A 17,911-nucleotide genomic window follows, 5' to 3' on the forward strand; every position below is an offset into this window, starting at 1 on the left:
CCCACAAGTGACCCCAGCACCAGGGAATGAAGGCCAGATGCTCCCAGAGCAGCACCTCCTGCAGACCTTCGGCTCTCTGCCGTATCTGTGCGATGGGGCACATGTGGATGAACCAGAGATGGGACTAAACCCAAATTCCACATTTAAACATCGCCAAATTTTCTCTGGATGTGAGCAACAGGGTCATCTGTAGGGAATGGGCCAGACACCCCCTAGCTTATGCTCTGATCCTCTGCCAAACCCAGACTCGTGCTCCTCAGGGCCCCTTGCAGATCCTCTCACCCTGGAAAAAAACCCCTCTGACTCCACTTCCAGACAGATAAAGATTTTCCATGTCCTGAGTCCCCTGATAGTTTAACCCCTTCTGTGCCTCAGCCAGTTATCATAGAATTATAGAATCAGAGAATGGTTTCTGTTGGAAGGCACCTTAAATATCATCCAGTTCCAACACCCCTGCCATGAGCAGGGACATCTTCCACTAGATCAGGTTGCTCAGAGCCCCATCTAACCTGGCCTTGGACACTTCCAGTGATGGGGCACTCACAGGTTCTTAGAGCAATGGGTTCCAGTACCTCTCTACTCTCTGAGTAAAGAATTTATTCCTGGTATCTAATCTAAGTCTCTCCTCTTTTAGTTTAAAACCGCTACGCAGGAAAAGGGTGCCGGTGAACCAAACTGCAGGGGTTTGGTTTGGCAGGCTGCTCTTGCTGAAGCTGTGACAGCAAACCCAGGTTAAAAAAACCCCACACGTGCCCTCATTGTCCTGCTCCTATGCTGTATAGGGGATATGTTGTGCAGGACACCTGCCTCTTCTTTGGGGGGGGGACAAGCAAAAATCCACCTACATCTCCCTCCCTGCCAGCAGCGCTTGCTCACGCCCAGCACACGCATGAGACCCCTCTGCCCTCACCATATGGGGTTTTACCATTTCCATAGCCTGCTGCACTCCACAGCTGCCTCCTTTGTCTCTCCTAAGCCCAGCCTCAGTTTTGCATACAGATGAATATGTGTTACATCTTGTGCTGGACGTAAGCATTCCCCAGAGGAAGCCAAGGCACCACGGAGCCAGATATCTGTCATGCCCATCCCTGACACAACCACAGCGAGCTTTGGGGCTGTCATGTGCCTTGGCTGGATTGACTCCCCTCACCATCACCAATTATCCTTTCCGTATGTGCACCTTCTGCCTTCATTATGCAAAGCCGTTCTGCTGCAGCTCCTCGCCAGCGCGGGGAACATCCGCTCTTATCTTTTGGCGCCTGTGAGACAGCAGGGATAATGGAGGGACAGCTTATCAAAACAGGTCAGGGGCCCAGAGGGGCTGCAGGGCAGTGATCTTGGAACAGGCACCCAGTGTGGTTGCTTGCAGGTGTGCTCAGGTGCCGCCTTCCACAGGTATTTTATAAACAGGGCACACCATCATATGTGCAGCAAATGCGCATTACAAAGCAGATAATTATGTGTACCAAACAGAGCCCTACAGGGTGCAGCTGGCCAGGGAAGGATTTTCTCAGCACATCTAACAGAAACCCTTTTCTTTTTCCTTTTAGGGAGAGGAAGTGCGTCTTCTGAAACTCCACTGAGCTGCCGCTGACATCAGGTGTAAGGCACATCTCAGCCACACCAGCTGCACAAAAGGGGTTTGTGGTATGTTAATAGGCCTTGTGAGACAACAGCCCCTTGACATTTCAGCTGCTGCTGAAATGCAGAGCTCCTGAAAATGCACGTGATGAATATAAAGACACCAAAAACACCCCACAAGAGTCACGGTTCTCAAGGCATGTGGCTTTCCACCCAGGTACTTGACCAGATCCCCAGCTCAGGTGGCAGGAGCCAGCACACTGAAGTATTTGTGTGGTGGCTGTATTTAGTTCTGCTTTCAGGAGCTGTGGTGCAGAGCTGCACCCTTGTGTTGGTAGTGCTGGAAGTGCCCACAGCTGTATTTTCTTTAACTGGCACGGCTCGGGCACTCCATGGTGAGCACCAACACTAGGAAGGTGCTCTGAGCTTGTGGCCCTAAGCTGGGCCAGGCTTTCAAGCTATGAGCAACAGTTTCACTGTGCTTTGCAGTTTCACTGTGCTTCCCCCAAGGAAGGGACTGCTTGGACCTTAGTGCCAAGCTAAGCTTTTCTGGCTGGACACTGGCAGGTCATTTCACCTGCATGGGAAGCACCCACATATCCTGGGCATTCTGGGAGACAACACATGGAAACTGGAGAGATGCTGAGCTGTTGGTCAGGAAAATACTGTGCTAGGCAGTCCCTAGGGGCTGCTCTGCACTGAGCCCAGCTCTTCTCTGTGATGGGTGTTTGCATGCCAAGTGCCAGGTACCTTCCTTTGCACAGCAGGAGTGCTCAGCAGCAATGGAGATTCATTGTCTTTGAAAAATTCCACATCAAATAACAGGATAACATTACTGATGAAAAATCTTGAATTATTTACAAAGGGCCTAGTGGTCATTTGGGCCCTGTGTGATGTGGGCTTTTTGCTGGTGATAACTGTGTTGTGTATGTGGACAGTCCACATGCCGAGAAAGGGAAAAGAAAATGTGAGTGTAGAAATGGAGATGACAGGTATCAAAAATGCATGAGCAAAGAAAAGTGTAATCTATTTAACAAGTGTCTGCCTTCCTGCAGTTGTGGTTTCCAGAGAACTTAATTAGCTGAAGGTTGAGATCAATATTTTCTTAACTTACAGCCACCCAACGACTACACTGTGGTTTTTCTGTCTTTTGATAAAATCATAAGTTCATGCTGCTAATGAAGAGTCCTGCTTCTCTTTTTTCTAGGTTTTCTTCCTCCTTCCTCTGTCTTTGGACTGATGAGTAGGAAAGTCTGGGGATCTGAAACTGGGTGTCTCTTTGCATCAATTGTTTCTGTGTTATCCAGACATGTTCACACAGGCAACTCTGATGCGTGTGCAACACTTGATATCTGCATCAGGCTTCAGTTAGAGGGACTTGAAACAACTTCACGGAGATTGTGATCCAAGATTTAGTACTAAGAGCTCCTAAGCAGAGTGGTTATGTTGCCACATTTGGCGTGACATTGTGCCAAAGACAAACCCACACTCAGCACGTTCTCCCTCTCAGCACAGGCACAAGTCTAGGGAGATCTTTCAGTCCTGTTCAGGCTGTGTATCAGTTTAGGACATCAAGTTGTCGAGCTGCTACAACCTTTTTCCACTTGAGAACCATGGTATCAGTGTCTTTGATACAGACACAAGGTAACTGATTCAAGAGCACATACGAGGGTAATCGACTGAATTGCCCGCGTTCCTCTTCTGATGGTTTGTCTGTGCCTAATTGCACTGCAAATCTCTCGTCGTGGAAGAAGTGGTTGATTTTCAGATTACTGAAGTGTGCCTGCTGTCAGCCGAAGTTGTACTGCAAGAGCAGCACTCTCACTGTGACCAGGCTGAGATCTGACTTCAGCCAAACTCTCTTCAGCCCCTCCACTGAAGTGCCAGAGCTGATGCTGGAGATGAGTTGCTCTGCCTTACATCAGTGGAGAAAACAGGGGCTCACAGGAGGGAAGAGAGGTGGGTTGAAATGCCTTCTGGGGGTGTATGTGCCCTCCTCTGCTGCTGACACAAGAGTGAGGGTGGTGGATGCAGCTCAGCTGATGGCTCTGCTGGATGCGGCTGCAGCTGCAAAGGGGTAGCGCTTCACCAGCCCCATCCCCTGCCCACAGCTGCCTTCTCCCGGCTCCTCCTCTTGCATCGGCTCTGGCACTGACTTGACCCCTCGGAGAACCAGTTCAGCTCATGAAACCAGCAGAAATGAGACTTCTTTTCTCCTCTGGGTTCATTGGAATCCATTTGCGTGAGCTGTGGGAGGGCAGCAGGATGGGACACAGAAGGGAGCTGGCCCGTCCTTCCTGCTTCAGCCATACCAGAAACCTTCACCCTTCAGATTTGTAAACTGGGCATCTCTACCAGTGGCTAAACTTCACCAGGACGAGTTAGGTCCTGACTATGTAAAAAGGATTTATATGAATTTAAGATTTCATCTTTTGCCTCCATTTACAAATGTGGACAGAGCTCAGATATGACTCACATACGAGCACTACAGGTAACATTTAATAACTGTCCCCTTCTTGCTCTCTTAAATACACTTAGCGATATGTTTTCCTTCATTTCCCGAATTTCCTAGTTTGTTTTGTTTTTTTTTATTTATCCAGATTCCTTGTCCTCCTTTCTATCTGCTTTCTTTCCCTGGCACACTACCTAACATTTTTGTGTCTGACTGATTGTGAAATCAGAGTAACAATACTGTGTATGTAAAAGAAATACTGGACATCTTAACCTTTGGAGGTACATGAACTCACTGTCCCAATTCCCACCGATATGCACTGAACTAGAAGAACTTTCAGCAGGGAAACAGGAGAATGGGACCACTGAACTCTCCAGCTGTGCAAAAGATTAAAGTAATAGTCATAATCACTGCTGTAGTCACTTGTTTCTTATCTTAAAAGATAGTGTAAGACCTCCCAAATATGTCTACGAGCACACTGAGATTTCTACCTACATTAATAACCAAAAATTTGGTTTGTTCTTGCAACTAATAAAATAATTAGCGGCAGTCACGTAAAAGGAGAGAGAAATATGCTAATTAATTCTGGTTTACAAATGAAAACCAGAAAAAAACCCTAACCTACAAAGCTAGACCATGAAGGCTGTTCTGTTTAGTTCCCTCCCAACCCAATTTGGTTGGGGGCAGCAGAGGAGCATCCACATCTCCCAGTGATGACCCTCCTGCCTTTAATGGCCAACATGTGGCTATCCAGGGATAGCCTACGTGCACTATCTGGAAGTGCAAAACCTAACAAAACAGAACACTAAGAAACAGAAAGCATTTGCACACAGATCAGGCGTCCATGGAGATTTGGAAAAAACCGTGCTGGAGCTTTCTTCTTGGCAGCACAGCCAGGCCTCATGATCCCTATTAGCAGGCTACAGCTAGGGGATAGAACATTTAAATGCTCATCAGTGGGGAAGGATATAGCATTTTGTTGATTACGTAGCTGGGACAGAAGAGCCTCCAGATATTCATTCATTCTTTTTCTTTTTTTTCCCTCTTTCTAATGACTTAGCTGGGAACTTGGAGAAGGCACAAGGCTGCTTTTCCCTCTGACCTGTGCTTGTCTCCTGGGGAGAGGGGAGCAATGGCCTATTGTTCAGGGGCTATTCTTGGCATCTGGAGACCAAAGCCAGCTTCCCTGCCTGTGATTGCAACCAGCCGGTTGGCAATTCCAGCGGAGTCACAGTCCCGGCTGCTGGAAAAAGGAAAAGCTCTGTCCACCTTCCCAGCCACGTGCTCCTTTCCTCTCCCTCGTGCCAGCAACAGCACTGACAAAGCCTTTGGCCAGCTGAGGCAGAGAACCAGTCCAGCAACCTCTTTTGGAAAGCCAGTCCTCATCTCCCCAGAAAATATTGGTTTTCAATGAGATCAGGTGCCTGAAGGCAAGGCTGCATTTTTCTGCATCATTTCAGACCTGGATCAGCACAAACTCTTTGAGTTTTTTCCTGCATGCTTTAGAGATGGTGAAACTTCCCTTTTTTGTGGAGCTCTTCTTAAGGCCAGGAGGAGATGACAGCACAAAGTCAGGCACTGGGCTGTATCTGTGTGGTCAATCACAACCCTGAGAGACAGAAGCTTGGATGGTCGAGTGATGCACTCTTTAGGCACGTGGTCTTCAGCCCACTCAAAGGGTTTCCAAGCACAAATCTGATGCCCACAATCATGACAGGCGCTTAAAAGTTATGAACTTTTTAAAAGTGTATATTTCTGAGTTGATTTTATTTGCCTTTAGATGTCACATCGTCGGGTTTTTCAAGCGTTTCTCTGCCATCAGCCTATCTTTCCTGACAATTTTTATTTTTTTTTTAAGTAGACACAATTGAGATCCACACTTAAAAATCCCCAACAAGTGGAATTTGGAGAAAGCCACCAGCTGTGAGGAGACCTGTGCTTGCATTGGCATTGTTGCCCTGGGTCCATGTGGGATGGCAAGGCAGGTGCTGGGAGGACAGGGCTGGTCAAACAACTCCCAGACTTTTTTTTTGCAAGCACGTGGAATATCACACGTTGCTTGTGGAACTGGCAAGGAACGGTGCTTCAAACTTGTGAGCTGGAGTGTTTGTGCCAGGAGTGTTGGGTTTTATGGGAGATTAGACACCGCTTGACACAGCAGGTCCTCTTGCCAGATCCCTGGCGCAAAGGCAATTAAATGAGCCAAATAACCACATCCATCTCAGCATGTCCATGCATGTGCAAACAATTACTCTGTGGGACTGTTATTAAGGAAAATTAAATTTTAAGCCAGTATCAGGCCAGGAAATCTTAAGGGAGACTAATTTTCTAGGAACCATCTAGTGGGCACAGCCTGGGTAGCCCTGGAAAGGTTTATAAATCTGTTCTTAAAGTCCCTAATCCTGTTTATCTGCTACTGTACTTATTTTAAAAACCCAGGACTTCTGAGAAATTGAGGAATTCAAAGCCCCAGGGACTCCTGTAAGTCCTTTGGACTTGCAAGGACTTGGGCATATTTTTCCAGTCAAGGCTGTCTTTGGTTGCTTAGGACTTCATCATTAATTTACTTTTCAGCTCAAGTAAAACTGCTTTCTTGCTCTGCTTCAGCAGCAAATCTGGTTTTTACCATTCTACACTAAATCTGCTCATCTGTTTTCAAGGAGATGAAGACTGGAAAAACCATACAAATAAAACAGAACACCTGTTTTACCCCTAAAACAAACTGATGTTGGGCTTTCCCTGGCTGCTGCCTGGGATCATGATAAAGACAATGAGACTGTGTGAGCCCTTGCTGTGGTCTGGTCTGTGGTGTCTGCAGAAGTGAGGATTGCCCTGGAGTATCTGAGAGAGCTCCTGTGGTGGAGGTGGTGCATGTTTGGACATCTTAGTGGGAACCGGCACAGGAAGAGGAAGGACAGGGAGGGAGAGCTGAGGATGATGGAGATGTCTTCCCAGCCCTGGCAGTCTGACAAATTCATCAAAAGGACATTTGCTGTCAGCTGCAGAATCACCACTCAAAAATGCTTAAAAAAAAAAAGTCTCTGTGGGAGAGGGAGAAATAAACACAAGTGAGTTCATGTCTTGGTTAGGTACAGTGACTCCACAGGGAATGAGTAGGAGGAGGAAGAAGATGCTTAAGGAGGAGGAGGATGATGATGAAACAGGGCCAGCACCAAACTGGAATTTAGTGCCTTAGTCCCAGCTCTGCTGCTCAGACCACTGAGTGATTTTCAACAAGCCCTTCTGGGCTGGGGGGTCTCCACTTCTCCATACCTAGCAACAAAACCGACCTCCTCTCTGCAGACCTTTGGAGATCTGCTGCTGCAAAGTGCAAGATACCTTTTCTCCTCTATATGATAAATGTTCCTTTAAAGTCTCCTCGGACTGCTCAGATGATTCCCACTCCTAATGGGGACTGCTGGGTCATTGATGTAAGAGGCCATCCATCAGGATGACCCACTGAAAGGTTTCTACTGCGGCTCCAGTTGTAGCTGCCAAAAGAAGCACTCCAGAATCGCCCTTGAAATATTGTATTTTTAAGTGGATAAGGAGGGATTGGAATGTCCTCATCCAGCCTTTATTATTTGGCTACTTTTGAATGATCCTTTTCAAAAAGAGGTTAGGCAGCTATGGGGAAAGAAAAAAAAAAAGAGACAGTAACAGGCCTTAATGCTCCTTTATACATTTTATAGATTTAATATAAAAATAGTTATAACAAAAACACAAATCCCATGGTCTGCCTTCCCATTTGCACAGATTATAATGAGCTGACATTTGAATGAGCCTGGAAAATCGTATCTAATAACTCCTCAGAGGCCCCAGAGTGGGAAAACATATTATTGCTGCCTGATTTGGAATTTATTGTTTTTTAAGGACATTTTCAGAGTTGCACACCTCTTTCAGGCTGAAAACCTGCATCTTCTGAACAAATAAGACTTAAATTCCTCACTCATGATGCCTGTGTGACTGTGTGCACTGTCCCATATTCTGAAGGTCCTGTAGACTGTCAAGGACAGGGAACTGCTCCTGAAGCTCTGCTTCATGTTGGTTTTCAGAGGTGAAAAAACGAGGTGAAATCCATTGATCTCTGCTTTCTGCTCACATCAATAACTGCCCTATAAGGGAGAGAGGATGGGCCAAGGGAAACACACATTGGACTAAACAGCAAGAGACCTTCACGAGAGAATAAACTCCATGTTGGTGAAAAAACAGAGGTTTCTACAGTTTGCCTGAGCTTATTGCTCACCTTGTTTCAGCAGGGAGTTTGTTAGAAATTCTGCCATCATTAACAGTGTGTTCACATGTGCCTGCTTGGATATTAATTTTTAAAAGCAAGCCTGTAACCTTCTTGGGCTTCAAAGGGGACCAGGTGACATCTCCTGTCATACTGATGGGTGACAGACTCTGGTGTGTCTCTATGCTCTGGCCAGGCAGCAGCTGAGTCCAGCTTATATCAAGTGCCAAGTTTTTTAATCTGTTTCCAAAGGAAAAAAAAAATCAATTTGTCTCCATCTCCCCTTCAATTCATTGACCAAGTTCAATCAAACTTTTAAGAAGTACAGGGTGTCTCTCAAAGGAATGAAGCTCTTGCATGCCTTAGGAAGGTCTGTGGCTGTGTGGAAAAGAGATATTCTCAAAGAAGTGCCAGGGCAATGTGAAGCAAAGGTGGGAATGCTGATGCAGGTGCCATTTGGCATCCGAATCTCACTGATCTGTCCATGTATTTGTTGCTCAGAAAAGAACACCTGCCTTTTACTAGGTATGCTGTGGTAGGGACAGATACTCAGAGCGGGGATAATGCTAAGGATGAACTGTGAAATTATACAACAAAATTCTTAGGAATTCAGCCTTCATTATCTCCATTACCTATAAACAACCTGAATTTTGGAAATACATCTGTCAGCTTCAATAGAAGTTTCCCAGGACTGAGGTATTAAGAAAAACAGATTCCTTATTTTAAGATACCAAATGTAGTTTTAAAGCCCGAGTTCTAGGCATCTGCACATGAAAGAAAATGTTAGCAAGGCACGAAGTGTAGGAATAAGGAACCAGCTTGTACAAAACAAGAACTTCCATGAAGAAAAAAATTATCAGTTTAAGCTCAGATATAAAATTCTCCTCTTGCCTGTCTGCAGGGGGATTATTGAAATTCCCGTTGAGGGGCTGGTCCCTCTGACAGAGAGAAACTGCATATGGATTTTGGTGGGAATATTAGCACTGCATGACAAAGCACCAGCTATTGACGAGTGCATGAGGCTGTGTGACAAAGCACCAACTTGTCTGATCCCTGAGTCTGTCAATTAACAAACGAGTCACAGGACTGGGATCTGGAGTATGGACACGCTGCAGTGGCCTAAAGCAGCAAGTCACAGCACTGACTAACACGTATGTGTGCGCACAGGAGGTGAGTGTTGCTGCTTTGGGGTGACACGGATCCCTGCGTCTGCTCAAACATTCATTGTGCACACAGGCGCCGAGTACTGGGGGATTAAAATTTCATTAGCTATTGCAGAGCTCCAGGATGACAATCCCAGGATGGCATGCACAAAGATCTGCAAATAAGGCTACGCACTGGGGTTTGTGTCTTCCAAGCAGAGAGCAGTTTTTGTGATTCAAAAGAAATAAAGCAGGGAGCTGACACGCTCATTTTAGCATTTGTAGTAATGTCTGAACAGGGAAGTGTTCCTGAAATGCATTTTACAGTAAGTGTCTCCATTCTGTGCGTTTGCAGAAGTCCTGAAAGAAATCCAGTTTAGCAGTCAAATATCCAGCTCTACCTACTCACAGGGTGCATTTTAGGCTTCCTTTAAGCATATCTTTCTTTGTGTCTACATGGGAAATTAGATGGTAAGGACTAATCCTGCCCCCTTTCTGGAGGGAAACATCCCCCAAAAGGCCAAGCTGTGACCTCTTCCATTTGCCTACCATTCCAGCTTCCCCAGCACTCAAAGTGGAGGCAAGTGCTGGCTGGGTGGGGGGTGGATCTTGCTTCTCCCTCCTTCCCTCTGAGTCCCCTGCCTGGGCAGGCAGACTCTCAGCTTTACCTGTCAGTGTCCGCTGTGTCCAGGGAGGGAATGGGTTCCCTAGAAGGGCAACTGAGCCACTCTGAGGGGGCACTGCTGGGGGCTACTCTTCTTCCCAGGAGCCTCCATGGGAAGCGAGAGCCCATGGTTTGTAAACTCAGCTTCGGCAAACGGATAAATGCTTTTGAGGAAATGTTGGATTGGCACCCTCAGCCCTTCCGGCACAGTGCCAGGAATAGGGAAGAGGCAGTGAAACTGCCCTGTGGGGGAGGAGAGGAAGGTGCTCTGAAGGCCATGGTGGCTTCATGCTCCTTTATGGATCCTTGGATCATGGGGAAAGACATCCTCTTTTAAGGGGCTTCATCTGAAGACAGTTTTGCTCCAGGGTAGAAACACATTTGTAGGCGCCGATATCAGACAGAGCTATGAAATTGCAATAGCCCCTCCTCCCTGAGATTTCCGAAACATCTCTCTTTGCAGGGGTTGTGCATTTGTATGTAATTATTTCTTTTTCTGTGTATTGATCCTTTTCTCCTTCCCCTGAATGCACCATAATTATATTTTCCTTCTATAAGTATAAGGAGTGAACTGTCACTGGTACACAATGGCTCGACTTTATCAAACCAGGAAAGAAAAAGCCCCTGTTTTGGGGGAGAGCTGGCAATTGCAGGTTCTGATTCATACCTGTGCAACCGCTACTCTGTAATCAGGCAGTGATTAGTCACCCACAGCCAATTACCAAGCTCAGCTTCCTAAAGCAATTTGTCTCTTGGGAACTTTATAAATCCCGGTTAACTCTGTAGGGAAAAGTCCACTGGCCTGGGAGCAGGGCAGAGAACTAGGGGAGATGGTGGCACAGCTTCACAGGAGCTGGTACCTCCTTACCCGGACAACTCCTCGCCCTCTGCAGTGGGACCACCCTCCCTTTCTCCATGGAGCTGCTCCTCACTTTTCTCAAACGCACTGCTTTCCCGCACCTAGCACATCCCAAGTTTTATGAAAGGCTTCATCACTTTGCTCAACCACAGTGATGTTCAGAGACTGCCCACAGTCCCCTCACCTCCCACCTTGGTGACAGGGGGTGCACAGTGCCACCGTCACTGCAGAAGAACAAGTGACTTCAGAGGGTGCCAGTGATGAGCAGAGCTCTGTGAGTCACTGGCAGATTTTCCTTAACAAGCTCACAGTGCAGCTCTCCAGAGTTACCTGCAGCCTTTGAAAATTATGAGCTAAAATGTTTTCATAGGGAATGGTCAATGGAGCCTCTGCTTTTATCTCCTGCTGATGTCAGGAGATGCCCTGTGCTACCCTCAGGTTAAGGTGGGCTTTTTGCAGGGGTCAAAGTTTCAGAGAGTCCTCAAATACCACAGGCATGAAGAAAGCTGCTACCTGCTGGGAGGTTATTCTTTCCCAAGTGGAAATGAACTGTGTTTGCTGGAAGCACTCTTACACTGGTGTAACTGTGAAGGAGCAGCAGATGCTGTTTTAAGCACACCAGCAAGTACGAAGTGCCAGAATATTTCTTGATAGATTAACTACCAGTGTCTTCTTTCCTGCCAAGGCTATGCTGGTTTGAAGAGCAATGGAAAAGCAGCTGCTGAAGTTAGTGTTTACAAAACAGCATGGCCAGAAGGAGACAAGAACCCTGGATAGGGCACAGGGTGATCTGGGCTGTGCCTGCATTCTCGGGAGGTCTGGAGCAGGGAAGTCCCAGGTGAACCCCAGCCCTTGTGTGGCAGGGGATGGGGATGGGGCTGCACAAAGGGGCACGTGCAAAAGGAAACTAATTTCCTGATGTTGGAGACAGCCCCTCCCCTCCAAATGGGCAGGGTGCAGGCAGCTGGCTGTGTGTGCCTCCTGGCAGCCCTCACTCTGTCAGAGTGTGCTTTGGGGTAAGACTGTCATTTCTGACCTAAACAATTACTTATTTTCCTTTGCAGGTCCCTCTCTGCCACTGTGTCTAGAGAGCCTGAATTCTTGTGGCAGGTTCCCTGTGCACTCTTGGTTTCCATCCCATCCATGACTGGTGCCAGCTGAGTCTGACAGCCTTGCTGAAGCACACCAGGAAAACATAAGGGATTTTAGGAAACCTTGTGCAAGTTCACCAGGCCAAAGAACTGTGAAAAAGGGAGGGTCCTCTAGTAAAACAAGCTGTAAGTACTGTCCTCAAGTAAAACTAGCTGTGTCTGCTTCCCCTTTGCTAATCTCATCGATGTACAGTGCCACTCAAAATTTTTACCTGCTACTTCTTTTCCCCTTTGCAACAGAAAACAAGAACAAAAGTAGTTTATTCTCTCATGCGTTACATATTTTAAGCACCTCTGTCCCTGAGGCCCCCAGTCCCAAAGTACTGTTTCCCTGCATTGTTTGTTGCTCCATACTAATCCAATAAACCTCAGCTCCCACATATTACCATACTGCGTGGAGGAGTCTAAGTTTAGCTCTGGTGTATTTTAGTCATCTATCAAGATAAAACTTGGACTGCAAGGAGACTCTGGCGTGCTCCTCAGTCCTGAACGTGGACAGTGACACAAGCATTTCCTCTCCTTACTCTGTCTCCGAATAAATCACTTCAGTACTATTAAGTTCACATAAAGTTCCTCGGTGCGTGCTCCAGGGAGCTGCTAGAGCACAGTGCATGCTTGGAAATGAGCCCCGTGACTTCATGGCTCTCAACCTTGACCTACAATGTTCTCTCCTCCTTCAGCAGCTCAGGTTTTGGCCAATTCACATAGGGTGTTAAAAAACTGGTTGTGTTAAAGATCCATAAAACGATGCCTACACCCCCCTCCCCAGGCCCTTGTTGAGTAGAGATGAGAATTGCTTTTTTGGACAGAATATAATAAACAAGTTGGAAAACACAGTTTGAAGAATCTTCTGTGAATTTATTTTTTTGCTCCAAAATAGGCCACCTTTTAAAGGGTTAAGAAGAGTGACATCATTCAACAAATTAAATGTCCTATTTTGGATGCAGTGAAGCATTTTGCAATAACTCCAAATGCAATTTTTTCATTTTTTGTATGTGACTGGAAAAGCAAATCCAGTTTCACCTCAATTTCCTCATTTTCCCTCTTCTCTGTTGTAGTAACCAGAGTTAAAAAACAGTTATTCACTTCTTATCCTTTCTGATAGCCATTCATGGGAATATTTTACATTTCTTTGTGTGGACTGTTTCTTCTTTAGGTTGTTTAGTGGTGTCTCTGGGCAGGTTGAAATCTCTGTGAATATGGGTTGTTCCTTCTCTTGCTTCCTCTTACTGTTTTTTAGCTCTGACACTGCACAATATCAATAAACACAGTCTGTTGAAAGAATGAGTGCTTCCAGCAAATAATAAAGGAGGAAAATCTCTTTTAACCCTCATGGAAGAGTTTTCTCAGACCTTTCATCTGTGCTTATGCTGACTTACCCTGCCCTTCTCTGCTCTGCAAGGAGGTGGGATATCCCAAGTGGTCCAGATAATGTCCAGGAGCTGAAGGAGAAACTCCCTTCCCAGATATTCCAGGTCTTCCCTTGTCTTGACAATTAGTTTATGAGAAATTCATGTTTCAAATTAGATATTAGAAAAAGAATTTCATTAAAAGAGTGGTTATAGGTATTGCAATAAGTTGTCCAGGGAGTTGGTGGGGTCACTATCTTTGGAAGTGTTCAAGAGGCATCTGCACGTAGCACTTGGAGACATGGTTTAGGGGTGATTATTCTGGTGCTGAATTGATTGTGGAACTGGATGATCTTGAAGGCCTCTTCCAACGTTGATGATTCTGGGATTCAGTGTTCCTGGGGTTGCACCGACGCAGGTGCAGCACCGTTCACTTGGCCTTACTGAACCTCATGAGGTTCTCATGGTCCCATTTCTCAAACTTGCTCAGGTCCCTCTGGATGGCTCCATCCTTTATTATTTCACCTGCTCTGCTCAGCCTCCTGTCACCTGCCATCGTGCTGAGGGTGAGCTCAATCCCACTGTCTGTGTCACTAGTAAAGACATTCCAGAGCCCTGGTCCCAAGGCTGAGCCCTGAGGGACATCCCTCATCCTTGACCTCTCCCTGGACAAGGAGCCACTGGCCACAACTCTCTGGCTGCATCCATGTATCCAATTGCTCACCCCTTGAGTAGCCCACCCTCCAAACCCACGGCTCTCCAGTGTGGAGATCAGGATGTCGTGTGGGACTGTGTCAAAAGTCTCCCAGGGGTCTGGGCACACCAGGGCCTGCAGGTCTGGGGGCTGCCCACAGCCAGACAAGGCCTGTTCCAGGTGGATCCAACCAGTTCCAGCTGGTTCCAGCCAGTCCTATGGCTGTTAAGGATGCCAGGGGTGGCCCTTTGTGACAGTCCTCGAGTTGCTGAGGAGGATTTTAGATCCTGGCAGCCTTTGCAGATTGTGTGATGGGAACCTTCTACTTTGTGGAGGTCAAGGGGCGATAAAAAAAGACAGTTGTATTATTTTTCTGTGTGTTAATACCCAGAATTGTTACTATTTAGTGCACTTTTTGCTGCCAAACAAATGATACAGCTTCCTCTTTTTAAGGTCCGCTTAAGCAAAATTCCTAAAAATATGTCCCCCTGGATGAGGAATTGGGCAGTTCCATCCTCAGTCACCACGGGAGCACCTGCCAGGTTTGGGCTGGGCAGTGTTGGACACCCAGGAGATTGTGGTTCTGCAAGGGAAATGACTAAAGAATAAACACAGAATTTTTTTACAGTTTCCTTGTGTGCTGTCCAATTCCTGAGAAGTGCTGGACAAGAGGGAGATGGGGTGAGGAAATCTAGAGATGAGTCTCTGTTCCCTCAGGCCCTGATCTCTGCTTGGTGTGAGCAGGGACAGGACTCAGGGAACGGTTGGAGCTGGGACAGGGCAGGGTCAGGTTGGATCTCAGGACAAGGTTCTTCCCCCAGAGGGTGGTGGGCACTGAATAGGCTCTCCAGGGCAGTGGTCACAGCCACAAGGCTGCCAGAGCTCAAGGAGCATTTGGACAACACCCTCAGGGACAGGGTGGGATTGCTGGGGTGTCCTGGGTAGGGCCAGGAGTTGGACTTGGATGATCCTGATGAGTCCCTCCCAACTCAGGATATTCTGTGATTCCCTGAATATTTCTGCTGCCAACACCCACCGTGCTCCTGAGATGACCCAGGAACAGAGAAGCAGGATTGGAAAACTCAGCATCTTTTCTGAACAGGTTGTGCCGACCCACCCATAAGGGAAAGGGAGCAGCCGAGAGTCGTAAATGCTTGTGGTGGGAAGGAGCGACGAGAGTCAGAGTCCACAAACAATTAGAGAGTTTTATTAAATATTTATTTGTTATTATTGTTATTTGCTATTATTGTTATTCGTTATTATTTGCTATGAAAGAGAGGGAAAGAAAGAGAAAAAGTGATCACCTGTGCATATTCCATCCAGAATCCAACGTCGATCCAGCTGATGGGATGTTAATCCTGGTTTCTGTGTTCATCAGCCTTTACCACTCTGGCCGATGGGACGTCCACTTGGCCTCCTCCACAGGCCCGGCCATTGGCCCTGGGCAGGCTGGGAGCTGGGGTTTCCCTTTCTCCTCATCCATCCCATCTCCGTCGTCCTGTCCTTGTCCATCCCATCTCTGTTGTCCTGTCCTTGTCCATCCCATCTCTGTCGTCCTGTCCTTGTCCATCCCATCTCTGTCGTCCTGTCCTTGTCCATCCCATCTCTGTCGTCCTGTCCTTGTCCATCCCATCTCTGTCGCCCTGCAGAGACAGAGAGAGGAGAGAGCGAGAGTGAGAGAGAGAGTAAGAGATCCAGGGAGCCACTCCTGGGGAGCAGCTGGGATGGGCTGAGTTCTGCACCCCTTATATACCCCTGGGGCAGGACAGTGTCTCTGATGTTACAAAGGTCTCTGGGCACCCCCATTTCCCGTGTCACAAAGGGCCCTGGAAGGCACCCGTGTCACAAAGGGCCACTCCCAGCCCCCTATGGACAGTGGGACAACCTGGACCAGGCATGGGACAGCCTTGGGACTTGTGGACTTGCAGCCCCTGCTGTGTCCAAAGGCCTGGGAGACAGATCCTGGAATTTCACTGCAGGAACTGACAGGATGGTTTCAGGAGGTCCATTCCTAAAAGTTAGGATTTATTATAGCTAAAGCTCCTGTTTTGGGACTGCAAGTGAAGGATGTTGAGTGGAAAAGTTTGGTATCCATTTCCTACTCCATCAAAAAGCATTTTATTGGTAAAAATCAGTATTGGTATTTTTATTTTATTTATTGGTTTTTTACTGATGCTCTGTTAATGTCTAAATATAGTAGCAGATGTGTATTTAATAATATTTTTATTATTTATTTCTATTAAGAGCATATATAAATATAATACATTTTATTTTTTCAGACAGATCAACCTAAGTACCATGTATGTGTCATACATTTGATATAAGGCTGAAGTTTCTGGGTTTAGTTACCAGTCTTAGCAATACCTTTACTATGTCTCTAGAGGCACAGAATTAATTTTCTGTCTCTGGGAGTGTTCCAGCCTGGAGCACTGGGTGGGAAACCTCTTGGAGCTTTCCCCCCTCAGACTGGTTTGGCCGTGACACTCGTCACAGGCACTGAGATCTTTGCAGTGTGGGTGTGTGATAAATGTGAGCTGGGTCCTGCCAGTGGCTGGGTTTGGTGTGGGCTGTGCAGCTGCCAGCGGGAAAAGCTCTGTAGACCCTCCCCATGTGATGTCAGGAAGGACTGTGGTGGCAGAGGTCCCTTGCAATTTGAATTATTCTTTGATACTTAGCTCAAAACAAACAATTTTTGACACCAGTTATTCTGCCTTGGCTTTTCCCTATCAGCCAGCCTCAGAAGTAGTGTACTGCTCTGTGGGCTGTAGGGTGACTTGGAAGAGCTCTCACTCCTGGAAAAGAATAAGGGCAGCAAGCCGAGGGAGACTTGGCAGGGTGCTTGAGGCTTTCATGATCTAATTGAAAGGAAGGTGAATTTTGTCTGACTTGACCCTGATTTAAATCCTCCACTCTCTCACTCTGAAGTTTACAACCTCTTCTTTTACTCCCAGCGCAGAGTTCCACCTCCGTTAGAGCCAGAGCTGGCGTGACTCATCCTGGAGGGCACAGCTTTGCATGGTCCTTCACCTGAGCTGTTGCCCTGCTGTGAGAAATCTGCCATAAGAGAAAGCTGGAAACAGACTTAACCTCATTTTGGATTGTCCGCTGCCATCCAGGAGCGGTGAGAATTGGGAATCCATTTATTATTCCCTTTAAAGTGAATTGTACTGCCTGCCCATGGAAACACAGGGTGCAACTGAGGAAGACGCTGCTTTTGTGCAAGAAGGGCCACGAGGATTAAAGTGCACCAGGTACAATGTGTGTGGATGAGTCAGGAGATCCTGGCTTCAAATGTGAGCTCTTCAAAGTGGCATCTGCCTTTTTTGGTGAGCCTCACACCGACCTCTCATTTAAAGAATGCAGAACCATAACAAAAGTCTGAACAGCTCTGATGTGTGAACTGAGGTTGCAAAGCAGGGCTCCCCAGGGGTTTCTTTCTGCCCCAGGTGGATAAAATACTGCTGCCTGTCTTTCTTGTTCTTGGAGAATGGAGATGGGGCACGTGGCTGTCCATCCCAGGGGTTTGCTGCTTCCACCAGCCAGGAGTGCTGCCAGCTCTGCCCCAGAGCTTCCTGTCGAGGCAGAAATTTGCTGCTCGTTAAAAAGAGACAAAGGACAATTAGGTTGCAAATAAAATGTATCTCCTCTTGGAAGGCCTGCCAATCCACCAGGCCATCACTTTCCCTAGATTTAGAGAAGGTGTCATGTTAGTTCATAGAATCATAGAATAGTTTGAGTTGGAAAGGGCCTTAGAGATCATCCCTGCCATGGGCAGTGACATCTTC

The 17,911-nt window shown here is 47.0% G+C and overlaps 1 long non-coding RNA gene across 1 annotated transcript; it reads left to right on the forward strand.

Annotated features, from left to right (window-relative positions):
* Nucleotides 1–16,037: 16,037 nt before the first annotated feature.
* LOC113998948 lies at nt 16,038–17,502 on the forward strand. The gene is made up of 2 exons (XR_003544687.2): nt 16,038–16,208; nt 17,078–17,502. It is a non-coding gene; the product is annotated as an uncharacterized LOC113998948 (long non-coding RNA).
* The last annotated feature ends 409 nt before the right edge of the window (nt 17,503–17,911 follow it).

This window comes from Pipra filicauda, unplaced genomic scaffold (genome assembly GCF_003945595.2).
Source record: "Pipra filicauda isolate LSUMZ 115617 unplaced genomic scaffold, ASM394559v2 scaffold18_size4552066_pilon, whole genome shotgun sequence".
In the NCBI taxonomy this organism is placed as follows: Eukaryota; Metazoa; Chordata; class Aves; order Passeriformes; family Pipridae; genus Pipra; species Pipra filicauda.